The sequence below is a fragment of the Miniopterus schreibersii genome (assembly GCF_964146895.1).
Source record: "Miniopterus schreibersii genome assembly, chromosome: 10".
NCBI lineage: Eukaryota > Metazoa > Chordata > Mammalia > Chiroptera > Miniopteridae > Miniopterus > Miniopterus schreibersii.
Genome location: NC_138110.1, coordinates 12,010,745 through 12,027,874, shown reverse-complemented (window position 1 = coordinate 12,027,874; position 17,130 = coordinate 12,010,745).

Genomic DNA, 17,130 nt, shown 5'->3' with positions numbered 1-17,130 from the left:
AGAACCGTTAGAAGTGCCTGCAGAACAATTCTGCCTAAAGCTTGCCTTTCCTTACGTGGCCCACTACGAATTTTCAACCCAGTAGGGGTAGTGAACCTCTCTTCGCAGTGAAGATGCTGATCCACAGAAAAAGATCCATCAATGTTATGGCTGCTAGGTTTAGCAAATAAAAATACAACACGCTCAGTTAAATGTGAAATTCAGATAAACGATGAATAATTTTTTCACATGTGTCCCAAATTCATTGCTTATCTGTTTCAAATTGAAGTAGCACTGCTATATTTTATCTGGCAATCCTAACCAACAACTCAAGGAAAAGTAAAAAAGAACTTCATTATTATGTCCAATAACAACAGTTTTATTTTTTTCTAAAACATTTAATTTCCAAAACTTAAACAATTTTAAAGCCTCAATGAGTAATGTGACAATTTGTTACTAACATTTTAATGAAAATAGTATTTGCGAAGAATGTTGAGACTTAAAATACAGAAATACCTATATATAAGAAAACGTGGAAAATAAAAATTACCTCCAGTCTTGCTCTCCAGAGGTGATCACTGTTAATCGATGGGGCATTTTCTTACAATTTGTATTTTAGCAGCATTCAGCTTGGGAAGTCAAAATGGCAACAACCTGAATGCAATGATGATTCTTAGGGAAAACGAGTAGTATTTCCCACTTATCTGCTTTTAAAGAGAAAAATAGAGGACGTGAGATTTTATGTGCGACAAATGCAGCACCACACCCCCTGGCCCACGCGGGCCTTATTCATGGAGACAGTGAGGGGAGAGGAGAAGCGAGGATGGTGAGAAGGGGGGGGGGGGTGGCAGGGGCAGAGAGGGGCAGGGACCCGCAGAGCAGAGAGGTGCCAACAGAAGGCCAGAGTAGGGAGGGGAAAGAAGCGCCAGTGCAGCAGGAGTCTGCAGGAGAGAAAGAATGGGGGAGAAACACAGGGAAGGAGAAGCTTCAGTTAGTTTATTTATCTGTAATCTGCTCCGGGCAAAAGGGAAATAAAGTGGAAACAGTGGGAGAGAGACTCAAGTTAGACAACAGGGAAGGTGCCGAACTCAAGTCCTGGGAGCCCAGGTACAGAGGCTGAAGTGGAGTCTTTTTGTTTTTAAATATTTTTAATGGAAGCATAACATGTGCTAAAGCGCACAAATCATAAATGCACATCGACAAATTCTGACGAAGTAAACACAGTAGTGGAGCCTCTACTCAGAACAGGAAATCAGGCCTTTTAAGCACCCCGAAATCTTCCCGTTTATGCCTTATTCTCCCAATAATGACCCCGCTGAAGGTAGCCACTATCCTGATTTCTACATAATAGATTAGTTTTGCTCACCTGTTTTTGAACCTTATAAATACATTTATATATAAATTAAATGAGATGACACCATAGGTATTCTCTGGGATCTGTTTCTTTGGCTCAATATTATGCTTGTGAGATATGTCAGTGTTGCTGTGAAGGGCAACATGTCATTTTCATTCTTATCACAATTTTCCTTTGCATGAGTGTTCAACAATTCATTTATTCCTTTGACTTGTATAGACATTTCTCCAAAGAAAATACATAAATGGCCAAGAGGCACATGAAAAGATGCTCAGCATCATTAGTCAATACAAAAATGTAAGTCAAAACCACAAAGAGATACCACTTCATACCAGCCAGGATGGGTATTATAAAAAAATAAAATAAAAACAAAACAGAAAATAACAAGTGTTGGTGAGCATGTGGAGAAATCGACACCCTCGGACACTGCTGAAATGTAAATCGGTGCAGCCTCTGTGGAAAACAGTGCGGCGGATCCTCAAAAAGGTAAACATAGAATTGCCATAGGGTCCAGAAATTCCAGTCCCAGGTATGTACTCAGAATAATTGAAAAAAAGTATCCAAACAAATATTTGTACATGAATGTTCATAGCAGTATTCGCAAGAGGCAGAAACAACTCGAATGCCTGCCAATCAGCGGATGGGTAAACAAAATGTGGCATGTCTATACATGGGAATCTATTCAGCCATCAAAGAGCTGTGGTTGCACAAGTCTGTGAATGTACTAAAAACGTTGAGTTCTAACTTTAAAAACTTATACCGAGGACAAAAACTGAAGGTTACTCACAAACCTCCAAGTCATCAGTCTACAGCTTCTGTTGTACTGTTACCTCTGGGACAGTGTGAATGGAAAGGTGGTGTATCCGGAGGGTGCGTTTTAACAGGAAGAAGAGCCTTAAATTGAAGTCCCAGAGCTCTGGGTACATGTCCAGCATCAAACCATGAGTCTGAAGTGAGGGCTGGGGTCTCCTAAAATAGTACTGGCCCTCACTGAAGGGAAGGCTCATCAGGTTTGCTTAACACCATTATAATTTGCTTTCAAACCTATTGGACTTCGGTGAGGAAGTCTTGCAGTAAACACGCCTGACTGTGAAATATTTAGAAGCCCTAATATAGCATTTACACTTCTGCTAAGATATGTGGGTAATGTTGAGAGCAGCTCAGGGCAACGCTGCGTCATCAGGATAGTGACAAATTTAATACGTCTAAGGTTTTTCTCATCTCACCCTCGATGTCCCTTCTGCCTTTTAAAGTAACCATTCCCCCACGGCATTCTTTCATACTTTTCCCTTCCCTCCATTCCACAGCGTCTATACTTAATTCTGCTCCCCTCCTCCAGCTCAAGATCATTCCAATGTGTCTTACGAGATCTCAGACTTTGAGAAAAGTGATTCTTGGAATGCCATCTGGATAACCATGAGATGTGTCCAGACAGACGGGTTGTGGATTAGCTCCAGGAAGGGAGAAAAATAGGAGAGAGTCTCAGAACTATTTATACAATTATACTGCAGGCTCAGGCCCGGAAAAGAAGAAACTAGGACTTTAAGGTATTTGATTGCATTTTTCCTTTCCTGCATTTCATGAAGTTTAAACTATAACCATCTGTTTCAGACGATATAAAGACCCTGATTTCCATCTTCTTCCACATTAACCAAATACTAACCCTTTGGGGAATCTTTCATTAATGGAGGTGCTCACTAACGACTCTACGAAAATCACAGTGTAAAACAAGAACCAGGCAACATCTCGTTACCTGTCTCCCTCATTTGCCTCTGGAATCTAGAGAGGAAAGGGGCATCTTTCCCTAAACTGCATCTTTTAATGTGGATGCTTGCCTGTGGACCGATACTGACGTTCTGTTTTCTGCTCGTTTAAGGATGGTGTTGAGGAGGGTGTGCGAATGGCAAAAAGCTCTCTTTCTTCTAGTTCTTATTAGAGACCATTAAATTACCTTGGGCTTATTCTTTCATTCATTTTTAGTTCTGAAAATATCTCCCAACCCTTCCTGGTGGATTCAAAAGCATTTCATACTTGGTGATTACTTTAATTCGCTTTTGTTCTTACGGCCTATAAGATAGCGTGGGTGTGAAAAACACTGAAATTCACCATCTGCAGTGAGTCCTGTCCCATTCCCCGCGGCCGCCCCTCCCCTCTCAATTTGGAGGGTAATCCTCCGTACCTTCCCTGAAAGCCCCAGGGGGAACCTGACCTTATGGCTGCACAAAAAGCCTTTCCTATGGCAAAGAGAACCACCGGGCTCCTTTCAGTTGATGTGCTAGACTCCCGTGTTCCTTCTCAACAGGCTTTCTCGTTGTTTCTCTCGGAAACATGTTCTTATCTTCTTGCCATTCATAAACCTTTATTGAGCATCCTCTGTTTTCTAAGCCCCATGCTGGGCACTGCAGATACTGAGATAAACAAAAGCGGGGATTTATCCCTGAATAACTGAAATTGAAAGTAGAACAAGCCATGTAAATAAATTACCTACACGGCAATGAAACAAGGGCTTTATGAGAAAGGTGTTGACTGGTGTGGAGGAGCAATGATTCATAAGCTATAAAATGTTATTTTTTCCTTCTACCATATCTGATTTCCAAGTATTTGAGGGTGAATTTATTTTTATTTTAATATTATTCTATATATCTTTGAAGTCTCTTATGTTCTCAAGACTTATGTTTTTCATCTTCTTTTATTAAAACACTCTACTTTTTGTGGGTCTCACAGATAAACATAACCTTTTATCGCACCATTTGGATTTTTATTTGGGATCTAGAAATCACGTAAAGAGAAAGATCTGGAGTGAGTCAAAGTGTGGCACCTTATTGGTAAAAAATGCTTGCTGGCATTGCTGAGTGCTGAGACAGAGTATGCAGTCCCTGTCCCTGTCTCTTAGGAGGAAGGGACAGCAAATGAGTCAGAAGGCATGAGGAGAGGACCCCCCCCTCCCCGCCCAGCCACAAAGAGGAAAGAGAAGGAGAGCTTGGAGGCCCATGTGCCTTTCAAGAGAGTAGCAGAATACATACCCGCAGAATTCAGCATGGATGGGCTGCCTCGCTGTCAAGGTGAAGTGTCTTTAAGAACTAAAACTAAAAGCAAGTAGATCTGCTCAGGACATTGTTCCTTCCTGTGAGGGCCCTAAATCCATGAAGAGGCTCAAACAAGCGTCTTAGAACTAAAAGTAAAATGTGGCGGTTTTGTTTGTTTTTTTTCTAAGAGAGAGAGAGGAAGGGAGAGCGAAACATGGATCGCTGCCTCCTGCACGCCCCCGACTGGGCACGGAGCCCGCAACCCAGCATGTGCCCGACCGGGGATCGAACCCGCGGCCTTTCGGTGCACTGGCCGCTCCAGCCGACTGAGCCACACCTCTGCCGACCAGGGCCATCTCCAGGAAAAGCACTCACACTCTTGTCTGAGCTGTGAGCTGAGCTAACTGCTTTTTTCATGGACCTCTTTTTGCTGGAAAGAACTGTGGTGGTTCAGACCTGGCAGTTTGGCACCCGTTTTCTTGAAAATGAACCAAGTGAGCTTTCCCACCAACGAAAAGCAACCGAGAGTATCTGTTTCTTTTGAGCTTTTAAGCAAAAATTAGATTTTTAAAAAAAGCTTGTATCAGGCATCATCAGCTTGGCAGCTTCTCAAGACGTAAAGGCTTCTCTGATGAGACTGGTGCTGATACGAATAGCTGTGGTTTTTTGATATTATGTAATGAAATGGGTCAACATGTGGAAGATCTCCACTGCTCAGCAAACCAGTATTTTCCAAATAGTCAGTGCATGATGTTATAAGATTACGCACGGGCACAGATGAAAGATCCTTTCAGGGTGCAAGATTAGAGCCCTGGCTGGTGTGCCCAGTGGTTAGAGCGTCGGGCTGTGGACAGAAGACTCCCCGTCAAGGGCACATACTTAGGTTGCAGGTTCAGTCCTCAACCCCAGTTGGGGTGCATGTGGGTGGCAACTGATTGAGAGGTTAATGCAACTGAGCAGACAGATATCACTGATAAAGTTTCAGGTTCCACATCGCAACTCAAGAAACTGCTACTTGGCTACTTTTGGTGAGGTTTCAAAGAACACCCAGAATTATATGAAAAGGCTACGAAAATTGTCTTCTTTTCCAAACACATATGTCTGTAGGAAGCCAGACTTTTTTTTCACATACTTAAACTGAAACAACATATTACAACAGAGTGAATGCAGAAGTAGATGGGAGAATCCAGCTGTTTGATATTAAAAAGATATCAAGCCCGATATTAAAGAGATTTGCAAAAATGTAAAACAATGCCACATTTCTCACTAAGTGTTTTTGGTTTTGAAAAATATAGCTATTCTTCATAAAAAATATGTAATTTATGTTAATGCATAATGGATTTATTGTTACTTTTAAATGATTTAATAACCTTTTAAAAATTTTACAATAGAGTAAATAATTAAAGCGCTATAACTCACATACACCAAAAACCGTTGGAGTTCCAATAATTTTGAAGAGTATAAAGAGATCTTAAAGCCAAAAAGGTCCAGAACCACTGCTGTAAAGATACAATTTTTACCAACAGGGCAGCCTGTGGAATGTGTGGAAATGATAGCAGAGGATGAGCTGAAGTTACAAGATATTTAATTGAGCAAAGGCTGCCACAGGGCACAGCTACTTACTGATCTGGGCCCCATGTACCCCGATGTATGAGCACGTTCAGCTGTGTTTGCACAGTTTTAAAACAACAGAGACTCAATATATAAACTCAAGAGAGTGTGTTACATACCTTGGAATACTCTACATCACCTAACTGGATGAGACTAAGTGATCTTGAACGTGTGTGCTCCAGGAGGCAGGAGACCAAGTGTGTCTTGTTTACTGGTGCCCCCTCTTGCCTAGGACAGTGACTGTCTCATAATAGGTTCTCAGTAAACAGTTGGTGAATGAACAAATGAATGAATGGCATGCTAACTTTTATACAATATTATTAATAATCAACCATCAAGTATTTATTACATAGCTCCTATATGAGAGCCGACCTAGAGCCCTGGCTGGCGTGGCTCAGTTGGTTGAGGATTTCAACATGGATTCGGGGGGGACACAAACATTCAGTCTACAACACTAGGGTTAGATACAATATCTGTGATCCACGGCTGAAGTCCTCTACTCTGGCAGTAGCAGTGGAATCGGAGAGGAAAAGTCAAATCTGAAATACAGGAGTTAGTGACAACTTGGAAACTGAGACGGAGCATGTGGAGCACTCAGAGATGACCTCCCAGGCTCCCAGACTCCCAGGAGGGAGATCGGACAGGACACATGTGTGAAGGTAGTGATGGGAAAACAGCTGACCTGTTTCCTGATTGCACCTCCTTTAACAACTGGTTCTTATTATTTATTATTCTCAATAAACCTAAAAAGTTTTTTGGTTTAATTCCATGAAAATATGTATTTTGCCTTCTCCCTCCATTTTTGCTTTTCTCCTAAATTGCTTCCTGTTCTTTGACCTCCAGTATCATCTATGTCACTAAGAATGGCACGGGACAGCGATACATCAATAAGATGACGAATTGCAATAAGTATCAGTTGATTTAAAGGCGAACACTGCGTGAATGTGGCTCTCCTGAATGGGCTGCCTTGGTTCTGCATTCAGTCAGTTCCTCAATGCTGTTCTCTGCTTTCCAGGTAATATCGAGGCATTGCTAAGCCAAAACAAACAATCAAAACCCTTTATTTATAACCAACTTTACCAAAGCAGGGCCAGGGGCATGTGACTTGTCCAAGTATTGTCCAATAGTCAACTAATAAAAAGGGCACTCAAGAACAAGCATAATACATTCCATGCAAGTTGCTCCTTTTGTTCTAATGCTGACAGCATGCACTGTACAGATCATTGCTTTGAATTTTTGTAACTTTTATAAACCTTATTTTGGATCCAAATAAATGTGTGGAATATCCGAAGTGTAGCAGGGCTACTGGATGTTAGCAAGGCTGTGTGGCAAAGACATTTTTTAAGCCTATGAAAGATACTCCAATGCCATGCATACTGGTTTCCTGGGTTTATTTCCATCTTCTCTCAAAATTCAGTCTAGGCCGCAGTAACGGTTTCATGCTAACATACAACACCTTTGTAAACACGCGGTGTTTACCTTGTCCCGTACACTAAGATACGAAGTTTGATCATGGACTGCATTATCCAACATAGGAGCCACCAGCCATAGGTGGCTATTTAAATTTAAACTAATTAGATCTACACAGCATTTAAAATTCAGCCCCTTGTTCTCAAGCAGCCCATTTCAAGTACCTCGCAAGGCCAGGGGCTGCCCCGTTGGAGAAGCAGCTAGGGGATGCTTCTCTAGCCACAGAAAGGCCTCCTGAACTGTGGTCATCTAGAGCCTCATCAGGAGTTCTCATATTTAATCTACGGCTGCATGAAGGTCATGCCTGATTCTTAAAGAATGTTAGTAATTTGAAAATGTCATTGCATTTTTAGAAAGACTGAGTTTTTGCTTTAGAATTCTGGTCACAAATCCATGATTTTAAAGTAATTAAAATGAATGCAGTAAAAGCGCATATTTGCAAAGCAGCTTTATTGCAAGCCGCGTATTTTACTCCGCCAATGTTCTTTTTTTTTTATTCAAAAAATATTTGCTGAGTGATTTTTGCATGCCAGGCACTCTATGGGGCCCTGGAACCAAACAAATAAAATCCCTGGCCTCATGGAGCTTACGTTGCAAGCAGTGGAGTGAGAAGCAAATATTTCTGTTTTCAAGGCCAGAGATAAAGCAATTATGTGCCAAAGCAGGGAGCAAACCGAGAGTATTCCAGTTCCTATGTTGTTGCTCATTAAGAAGTTATAGAAGAGGCAAATATTAAGACTATAACTTCTGATTTTAGGAGATATCCTCCCCATCAAAAACAAGACAGCCTTGTTTTCAAGTGTTATGTTAAAATATCATTTCTGGAAAACTGTCTTTGGCTGGCAAAGTGTGCTAAGAACTGACACATATTCTCCAATGTCACCCTCTTCCTTCACGGAAGCAGAGTATCTCCAGCTGGAAGTGGCTTTGGTCTCTTCGGTCCCAGCTTTCCTCCACAGCAGCCACGCAGTAACCACTTCATCTCCAGCCGAGCGCTTTGGGCAGGAGAAAGCACGTCACTGTAATAAACAGCAGGAGCATTTTCCTCAGTCCTAATTTTATTATTATCATTATTATTACTATTATTACCATGACTGTAGTATCCCATATCCATAGTTAAACGTTTAGATATAACAGATAAAATAAAAAATGTTAAATTAGTTGTATTCTTGCTCAACAAAGAAATAATTACCATTAGCACTTTGATATATATTCTTCAAGAATTTCTCTCGATCTCTCTCTCTGTGTCTTTTTCTCCATCTACATGTATATATATACACACACACACATACATGTGACATTAAAGTGGTACCATTTATATCCTGCTTTTTTCTACTTAACCATGTAGTACAAACATATTTTCATTCAAATAAGTATAGCTCTACATCACCATTTTAATAGCTGTGTAATATTGTATTTAATGAAGATACCATGATTTCTTTAAGCCCTTAAAAGTTTACATAGCTCTAAATATTTCACTGCTATAACCAATACTGTGTTGAACATTCCTGTACATGTATCTCTGTGAAGCTGTTTAAATTTCAGTGACCAAAATCTAGAAGTGAAATTCCTGGATCAAAGGTTCTGCACATATTCAAGACTTTTCATACACATTACCAAGTTTGTCCTAGAAAAAATGTATCTTTCCCCTTATTCCAGCAGTAATGAGAATGCACTTTCCCCACGCCTGACCCATGATACTCTTTTAGGGAGAACTTTACCTTTTCTCTGTTTTTCACTCATTGGTTCCCAGCACTGCCCTGGGACAACCCTTCTAGTGTTTGAACGAAACTGTCATGTCCTAACAGAGTCTCCTCCTCTTTAGACTGAACATCCGTCCAGTATGGATTAATAAATTATCATCAGCCTGGCACCTGGAAGATCAATAGTTCTGTCCTTGATCTTTCACTGCTCAACATTCTAATAGCTAACTTGGAGGAAGCTGGGGAAAGCATGCTTGCAGATTCTGCTCAACATTTATTGAGTGCTTACCAGAGGACAGGCAGGATGCCTTGTTCTTAGAACATAAATACTAACGAGCCCAGGCCCCAGCCGGGTAGCTCAGTTGGTTAGAGTGTTGTCCTGATATGCTTAAGAGTTCAATTCTCTGGTCCTGGCACTTACAAGAATCAACCAATGAATGCATACATAAGTGGAACAACAAATCTCTCCCCCCACCCTTCTCTCTGTCTCAAATCAGTAATTTAAAAATACAACAAAAATAAATGAGCCCTTTTCCTTGCCCTCAAGGAGCTCACAGTTCTCCCCAGGAGGAAAGGAGTATGACGGGGCTGGATTTGGGGTTTCCCACATGGCTAACGTAAGAAATGATAGTATTTGCAACAGAGGGCCGCAGCCCTGTCCCTTTCACAGACTATACTGATGGGAAAGTCTGCTCTCTTCAACAAATATTTATGGAGCCTCTTCTGTGTGTCAGGCCCTGTCTTCCAGGACAATCCTGTAGGAATGATTTTCGGTGTCACTTCCAAACATGTTTCCTTTACATTCGAACCCAAGTGTCCTCTAGCTTAACTATTCTCCGTCCTACATAATTTCTTTTCTCAGACAATTTCCCAAGAGAAATTTTGGCTGGCTAATATAAAACCAAATGCATTTTGAAGAATTTTAGAAACCAAACACATTGACCTTAATGGGAGATAAGCTGCTTTTAAATCCTTTTGGGAGGGACAGTGGGCAGTGCTTAAATACCAAAGAGGGTGATTCTAGAGGTCCACTGTGAAGTATAAATTAGGCTGGAATGGAAAAAGAAATGCTCCCAACTCTAAAACATGCAGCACTTGGTGGTTGAGGAATGATTCTGTTACTAATATCAAACAGCCAGAAATTTCTTCTGAACTGTACTCTGAGATCAACTCATCCCTATGTTCTATCTCCTCCTGGGCCTTAACAGTCAGGTCTTAGGTTCACTTCATCCTCAGAGAACAGGTGGTTACATGTGCCAGGAAACCCTCGTGACTGAAGGGCTTGACACAAAAAAACAGGCTTTCTCATGTGTGGGCCTCCTGGGCAGATGTTCTGGCAGGGCCAGAAGGACCTAGGAATGGTTACAGTACTTTGAGCTGTTGGGCGTTGGAAGCCAAAGTCGATGTCCCTTTTTTGCAGAGAAGTATAATCAGCTCACAATTTGAAGCATGAAATAATGAGACATGCATGGTTCTATTTCAGATTTATATGTTTTCATCGTTGGATTGGTGCCTGACGTTTTGTTGGATGTCACAATCGGTTGTGGTTGATTGGAGCAGAAACCGCTGATCTTTGCCCCCTACGTGTTTTATGAACCAGGGCCCACTCACTAGAGTTCAGGGAGCGTACCAAGGGCTGGCTCTGCCTTCCCCTCACTTTCCTTTCCAGAATTTTATGGCCAAAAGGGAGAGACACAAATGTGTCTGTTCCCCTCCCTCACCGGGTCACTGCCATGGGGAACTGCCAACAGTCTAAGTCTTCATTTTCCAAATCCAGTTCTGTTCACACTCTCTGCAGACAGCCAGGCTGAGCCCACCCTTGGCCCAGGGGGGTACAGGGCTACAGTGCAGTGAGATCGACCCAGGGGGATGGCGGAGGGAAAGGCCGCATGGGCCCTGGAAGTGGGCTGAGTCTGTCTCAGCAGGGCCTTCCAGCGCCCTGGTTTGGAAAGGGGAGCACTGAGCAAGTTCTAGACAAGACCCCTCAGCCTCTGGGCTCCTTGTCCTGTGAGGAGGGGCCAGGCTGAAGGTGGCCACAGGGGTCCTCTGAAGCAGGCAGCCAGCACAGGGGCAACTTGAGTGCAGGTTTATGGGCCAGCCACACCTACACACACACACACACACAGATTCTCTCTCTTCATTCCTCCCTCTTCCTCTTTCTTTTTTAATTTGAATTTTTATTGAGACAATTGTTGATTCCAATGCAGTTGTAAGAAACGATACAGAACTTGGACATGTTGGCTGGAGTGTCCACACATACAGGGTGTCCTCTAAAAATGCATACAGACTTTGAATAATTATTAATTCCAGTGGGTTAAATCTGAAGAAAGAAAGAAGAAGAAAGAAGGAAAGAAAGAAGGAAAGAAAGAAGGAAAGAAAGAAAGAAAGAAAGAAAGAAAGAAAGAAAGAAAGAAAGAAAGAAAGAAAGAAAGAAAGAAAGAGAGAAAGAGAGAAAGAGAAAGAAAGAGAGGAAGGAAGAGAGGAAGGAAGGAAGGAAGGAAGGAAGGAAGGAAGGAAGGAAGGAAGGAAGGAAGGAAGGAAGGAAGGAAGGAAGGAAGGAAGGAAGGAAGGAAGGAAGATCAACTGAGCTATCAGCTGTTAAAGTGTGTACGCATTTTTTGGGATGCCCTATATGTGATAGGTCCTTCCTGGAGTAAGACGAGAAGAGTGGTGGGCAGGCCATGGGCAGGGGCAGGGAATTCTAAATTGGAACCTGCTTTCCATGTCATTAGGAAGTTATATTTGTCAAGGAAGAAGGCTATAAATGTCATTTAACAGTCTGTTAGCTTGATTCATAACTTGATTTATAGACATATGGCACTCAGGCCTCCCTTTGTACCATTGCCCACACCCCTGCAGGTCAGGGGTGGGCCTAGGGCTCTAGGGGGGTATTATTCCTAAATTAGTTTCCCCAAGAGAGAGTATTAAGATTCTGACACCAACTAGAATAGCCTATTAGCTCCCAGTAAAGCTCGATCCTTCCCTTGCAGAGCCCTCTGAGTCTGGCAGCCAAGGGAAGGAATCTGCCAGCAGTACTGGGATGATGTGGAGCCCGGGGGTTTGGGACCAGATCCTCTTGCTAACGCTGAAATGAAGAACTCTTGTTCTCTCGGGATAAATGGCCCACGTTCAGTAACCATGTCTATTTCTCTGCTTTGGTGTTTTCTTCTCTGTTCTTCTTTTGCGATTTCCCTTAGCCTCCTAGGAAAATTCCATATGAGCAACTCCTATATGTGTGGGCTGAGCTGAGAGGCTGTGCGCTTGTGGGCTTGACCAGCTGGGGAGCTCAGAGCCGGGGCTAGGACAGACGCAGTAGCACCAGGGCAGGTGGAGCCTGGAAATGTTTTGCAACCTCTGCTACCTTGTGCTTCACAGCATTGACCAAGGACCCAGCAGCTTTAGAAAGGCGGGGGCTGTTCCTGTCCGACCTCGTGCCCAGGGTGTGTGTGTGCTCGGACAATGTTTGCTGAATGAATGGACAGATGTCCTCATCTAGTATGGGACACAAAGTAAACACTCAACAAATTGTTGAGTTGAAGCATTATTTTTAGCATTTCAATGAATTAAGAATTACTGATTAAAAATTATAATTAACAATAAACATAAATAATATAAATATTAACAACAGATTATAAGTAAATAGTATGAGCAATACATGATCATATAATTCATAATAATTTCATAATTTAGTTAAAATTTAAGTAGTAAATAATAAAATATCTTTATAAAGACCATTTGATTGAATTTATTTGAACTAAATGTACACCTAGAAAGTTCGACTGCTCTGTCAAAGAGTAAAAAGGGAATTGTTAGGTTACTAAACTGAAAATAAGGGGATAATTTAAAATAGCTTCAGGCAAATGCATCATAATTTCTTCCCAGTTTTACATAGGGACTGGCTCCTTCTGGATTGCTTGCAGTATCCTCAAGGGATCTGCCCTCGATGTCCACTTGTATCTGTAGGACAGTTCATCCACTAAGATGAGAACCATTGCTCCTAGGGCAGGCCTGCCAGTAAGTCTGCTCAGATTTTCTATATATTCATTTCAAATTCTTGAAAAAGTCCCTAGATTATTGTCTCAGCATATGTGGTTCTAGTATTTATGCTTAACGTTAACAGTTCTACTGTTTTATCAAGTATACCAAGTGCTGTGTATCTGACCTTTGGCTGGAATGTATTGATTAGTTACCACGACTCTGTGCAGGGTGGGCTGCAGCCCATTCTGACATGTTCTATCCACACCTATCAAAAATAATAAGACATATAGATCAATGGAACAGAATTGAGAGTCCAGACGTGAGCCCATAGACCTATGGTTAATTGGCAAGGGTGCCAAGACAATAAAATGGGGAAAGAATAGTTTTTCAACAAATGGTATTGGGACAACTGGGTATCTACATGCAAAAGAATGAAGTTGTACCTCTATTTTATAGCACATACAAAAATTAACTCAAAATAGATCAAAGACCTAAATTTAGAAGCTATGATACTCTTAGAAGAAAATATAGGGGTAAATATTCTCGACTGCATATTTGGCAATGCATTCTTAAAAATGACATAAAAGTGTAATCAACCAAAGAAAAACAAATTAGAGTTCATAAAAATTAAAAACTTTTGTACATCAAAGGACTATTAAGAAAGTGAGAAGACAATCTACACAATAGAAGAACTGTATTTCCAAAACTTGTAAAGGACTTGTATCCAGAACATATTAAAAACTCAACCACAAAAAGACAAATCACAAAATTTAAAAATGGGCAAAAGACGAACATTTTTCCAAAGAAGATATATAAATAACCAACAAGTACATGAAAAGATGCTCAAGATCATTAGTTCATTAAGGAAATGCAAATCAAAACCACAATAAGATAAATTCACACCCATTAGGATGGCTACAATTAGAAAAAAAAATGGAAATGAACAAGTGTTGGTTAAGATGTGGAGAAACTGGAACCCTTGTACATTGCTGGTGGGGACGTAAAATGGTGCAGCCACTGTGGAGAGCAGTTTGGTGGTTCCTCAAAAAGTTAAACATAGAATTACCATATGATCCATCATCCCAGGTGTATACCCAAGAGAACTGAAAACAGGACTCAAACAAATAATACGTGTACATGAATGCTCATTACAGCACTATTCACAATAGCCAAAAGGTGGAGACAACCCACATATCCATCAACGGGTGACTGGATAAACAAAATATGGCATATCCATAAAATGGAATATAATTCAGCCATAATGCTACAATGTTAAATGCTACGTTCTACAATGCAGATGAACCTCAAAAACATTATGCTAAGAGAAAGTCAGACGAATAGGTCCCTTATTGTAAGTTTCCATTTATAGGAAATATCCAGAATAGGTAAATCCATGGAGACTGAAAGCAAATTAGAGGTTGCCAGAGGATGAGGGGAGGAGGGAACGGGGAATGACTGCGTAATGCGTACAGGGTTGCCTTTTGAGTTGATGAAAAGGTCCTGGAACCGGATGGAGGTGATGGTTGCATAGCATTGTGAGTGTACTAAATGCCACTGAACTCTATACTTTAAAATGGTTACTTTTATGGTATATGAACTTTAACTCAACAAAGTAAAAGATACCTCTGTGGAGCTGGCTCTGTGGACTGAGCCCAGCGCCCACAAACTCTCAGGGGCAGGAAGCACAGTGCAGCCCTGTCCTGCCATTTGTTGGGGCGTGTGGAGAAGTCACACGTGCCAGGGCAGTTCCTGATCTCGCCGAGCGCCTCTCCTCCTTTTCCCACGGCCTGCTGCTAAGCAAGTTTCGGGTGTCATACTAGGACTGTGGAGCCTGGTGCAAAGTGAAATTGTGGGCCCTCTGTTCAAAGGTTATTAAGAGTCCAGCTGGCATGGTTCAGTGATTGAGCATCGACCAAGGATCCAGGAGATCGAGGTTGGATTCCTGGTCAGGGCACATGCCCGGGTTGTGGGCTCGATCCCCAGTCGGGGGCGTGCAGGAGGCAGCCGATCAGTGACTCTCTCATCATTGATGTTTCTCTCTCTCCCCCCCTTTCCTTCCTCTCTCTGAAATCAATGAAGACATATATATATACATATATATATATTTTAAAAGGTTATTAAGGGTTTCAAGATAGCAATAGCATTTCAACAAGCACAGCACTCTTCTCTTCTGAGCATGGCATCCTGCTCCACAGGTCATACATCTGGTGATGCTCATCCCTGTCTCTGGTTGCTGGCTTTGTTGTCACTTTGTATCACCACAGGTTCTCTCTGTATCAATGATGAATGCTTCTGTCCTGTCCAAGCTGCCTTGAACCACTCAGCTGTCCCCACAGAGCCATCTCAGAGCCACCTTCTGAAGCAGATTAGTTTAATATCCTCCCAGCCTTTCCCTTCTTGCCCCCTCCCTCCCATTGCTTGGGACTCAGTTTGCCTCAGTCCTCAGTGGGCCTTGCAGAAATTCTGGCTGCCACAAGATCTTACTCTGTGGACAGGAGAGATGTGGCCCTGAATGTGAGCATACTGGGAGGAAGCATGGCAAAAAAGAGGCCCTGTACCAGGGGAGGAAGTCGACTCTGCTGAGCTGTCCCTTCAAGCCCTGAGATTCTGTATTTAATCGAGGTCTATGTATACGATGACCCCTATTTCCACAGATGAGTGAACTTGAGACTCAGTGAGGTTCAGTCACTTCACTAAGGTCACACAGCTTGTTACATTCTTTATTTAAGTACAACTGTAACTTGGGAAAATTTAAGACATTTATTTCTTTTACTTTTGGTAATACTGGCTCATAAATAGTTTCCTGCTAGGACTCTGTTAAAATCAGGACCTTTTTTTTTTTTTTTTTTAAATAGCTTTGCCGGCTAAGTTTCAGTTTCGTTTCCTATAACTTAAATTTCTGTTCTGTTTCTCACGATATTCTAGTGGTATTGTCTGATCCTGTCTGCAATAATTGTTCCTTTGTGCCCATATAACCTGATTAAAATACACCAGTAGGTCTAAGGCAGATTTCCTAAACAGGAAGTTTAAACAGACTTAAGCTCAGTGCCATGCAAATTTAGCCTAGTAATAAGCAAAACTCGCCTCCTGCATTGCTGTCCCCAGGAGCTGCGTCAGCATCTCTGTATCCACGGCTTAACATATCCTGCCCGCACATTCCTTGATGTGAAAAGGCCACCAAGTATCTCTGACCCCCGGAGCAGCCTAACATGAGTGAACCACAGCCCAGGTTTCTGCCTTTGCTGGACAGAGAGCCGGTGGAGAACTTTCTGAACTAGCTGGTGTTCTGTACTTAAGGTGGAGGAAAGGAGCCTGGGGGTCTCTTCACTCACTGCTTGTTCTCAACTCTGTTGAAATCCAAACAGCCCAAGGGTCCCACGGGCCACCATCAACTGGAAAGATTGAGGAAATGGCTCAGAACAGTGACCAAGTGGTTAGATCATTCTTCAGATTTGACACCACTTAGAGAGAAAGAGAGAAGAAAGATTGAGCTTCTATTTAGACAACTACACATGCTTCAGACAGTAAATTGCTAAGATATTTAAACTCTAAAAAAGTTCGGCTTGAAACGTAAATCCTTGATGGCCTCAAATTTGAAATTACAGTGTTTTCTATCCCCAAAGTAATATATAGGCTCCATTTTGACAATTAGGAAAACAGGAAAAAAAATGTAGAAAGAGAAAGAAAAAAATTCAACTTGCAATTCTGCCATTAAAAAAGAACTCCCTTTAGCATGTTGGTACATTCTCCTCGATTTCTTTTTTCTACTCATATCTTTGCATATTGTTTTGACCATGTGATATGTAAAATTTTATACCCTGATTTTTTTTCACTTTAAAACATTTCTTTATGTTGATGCAAATTTTGCCAACTACATTTTTAATGGTTACATAACATTCTTTCATATGTATAGAATGTATTTGCCCATTCACTTACTTTTTGGACATTAATAATACAAATTATCCCATCAGGAACATATCTGCACATCAAGCGTTTTTTTTCCTTTTTC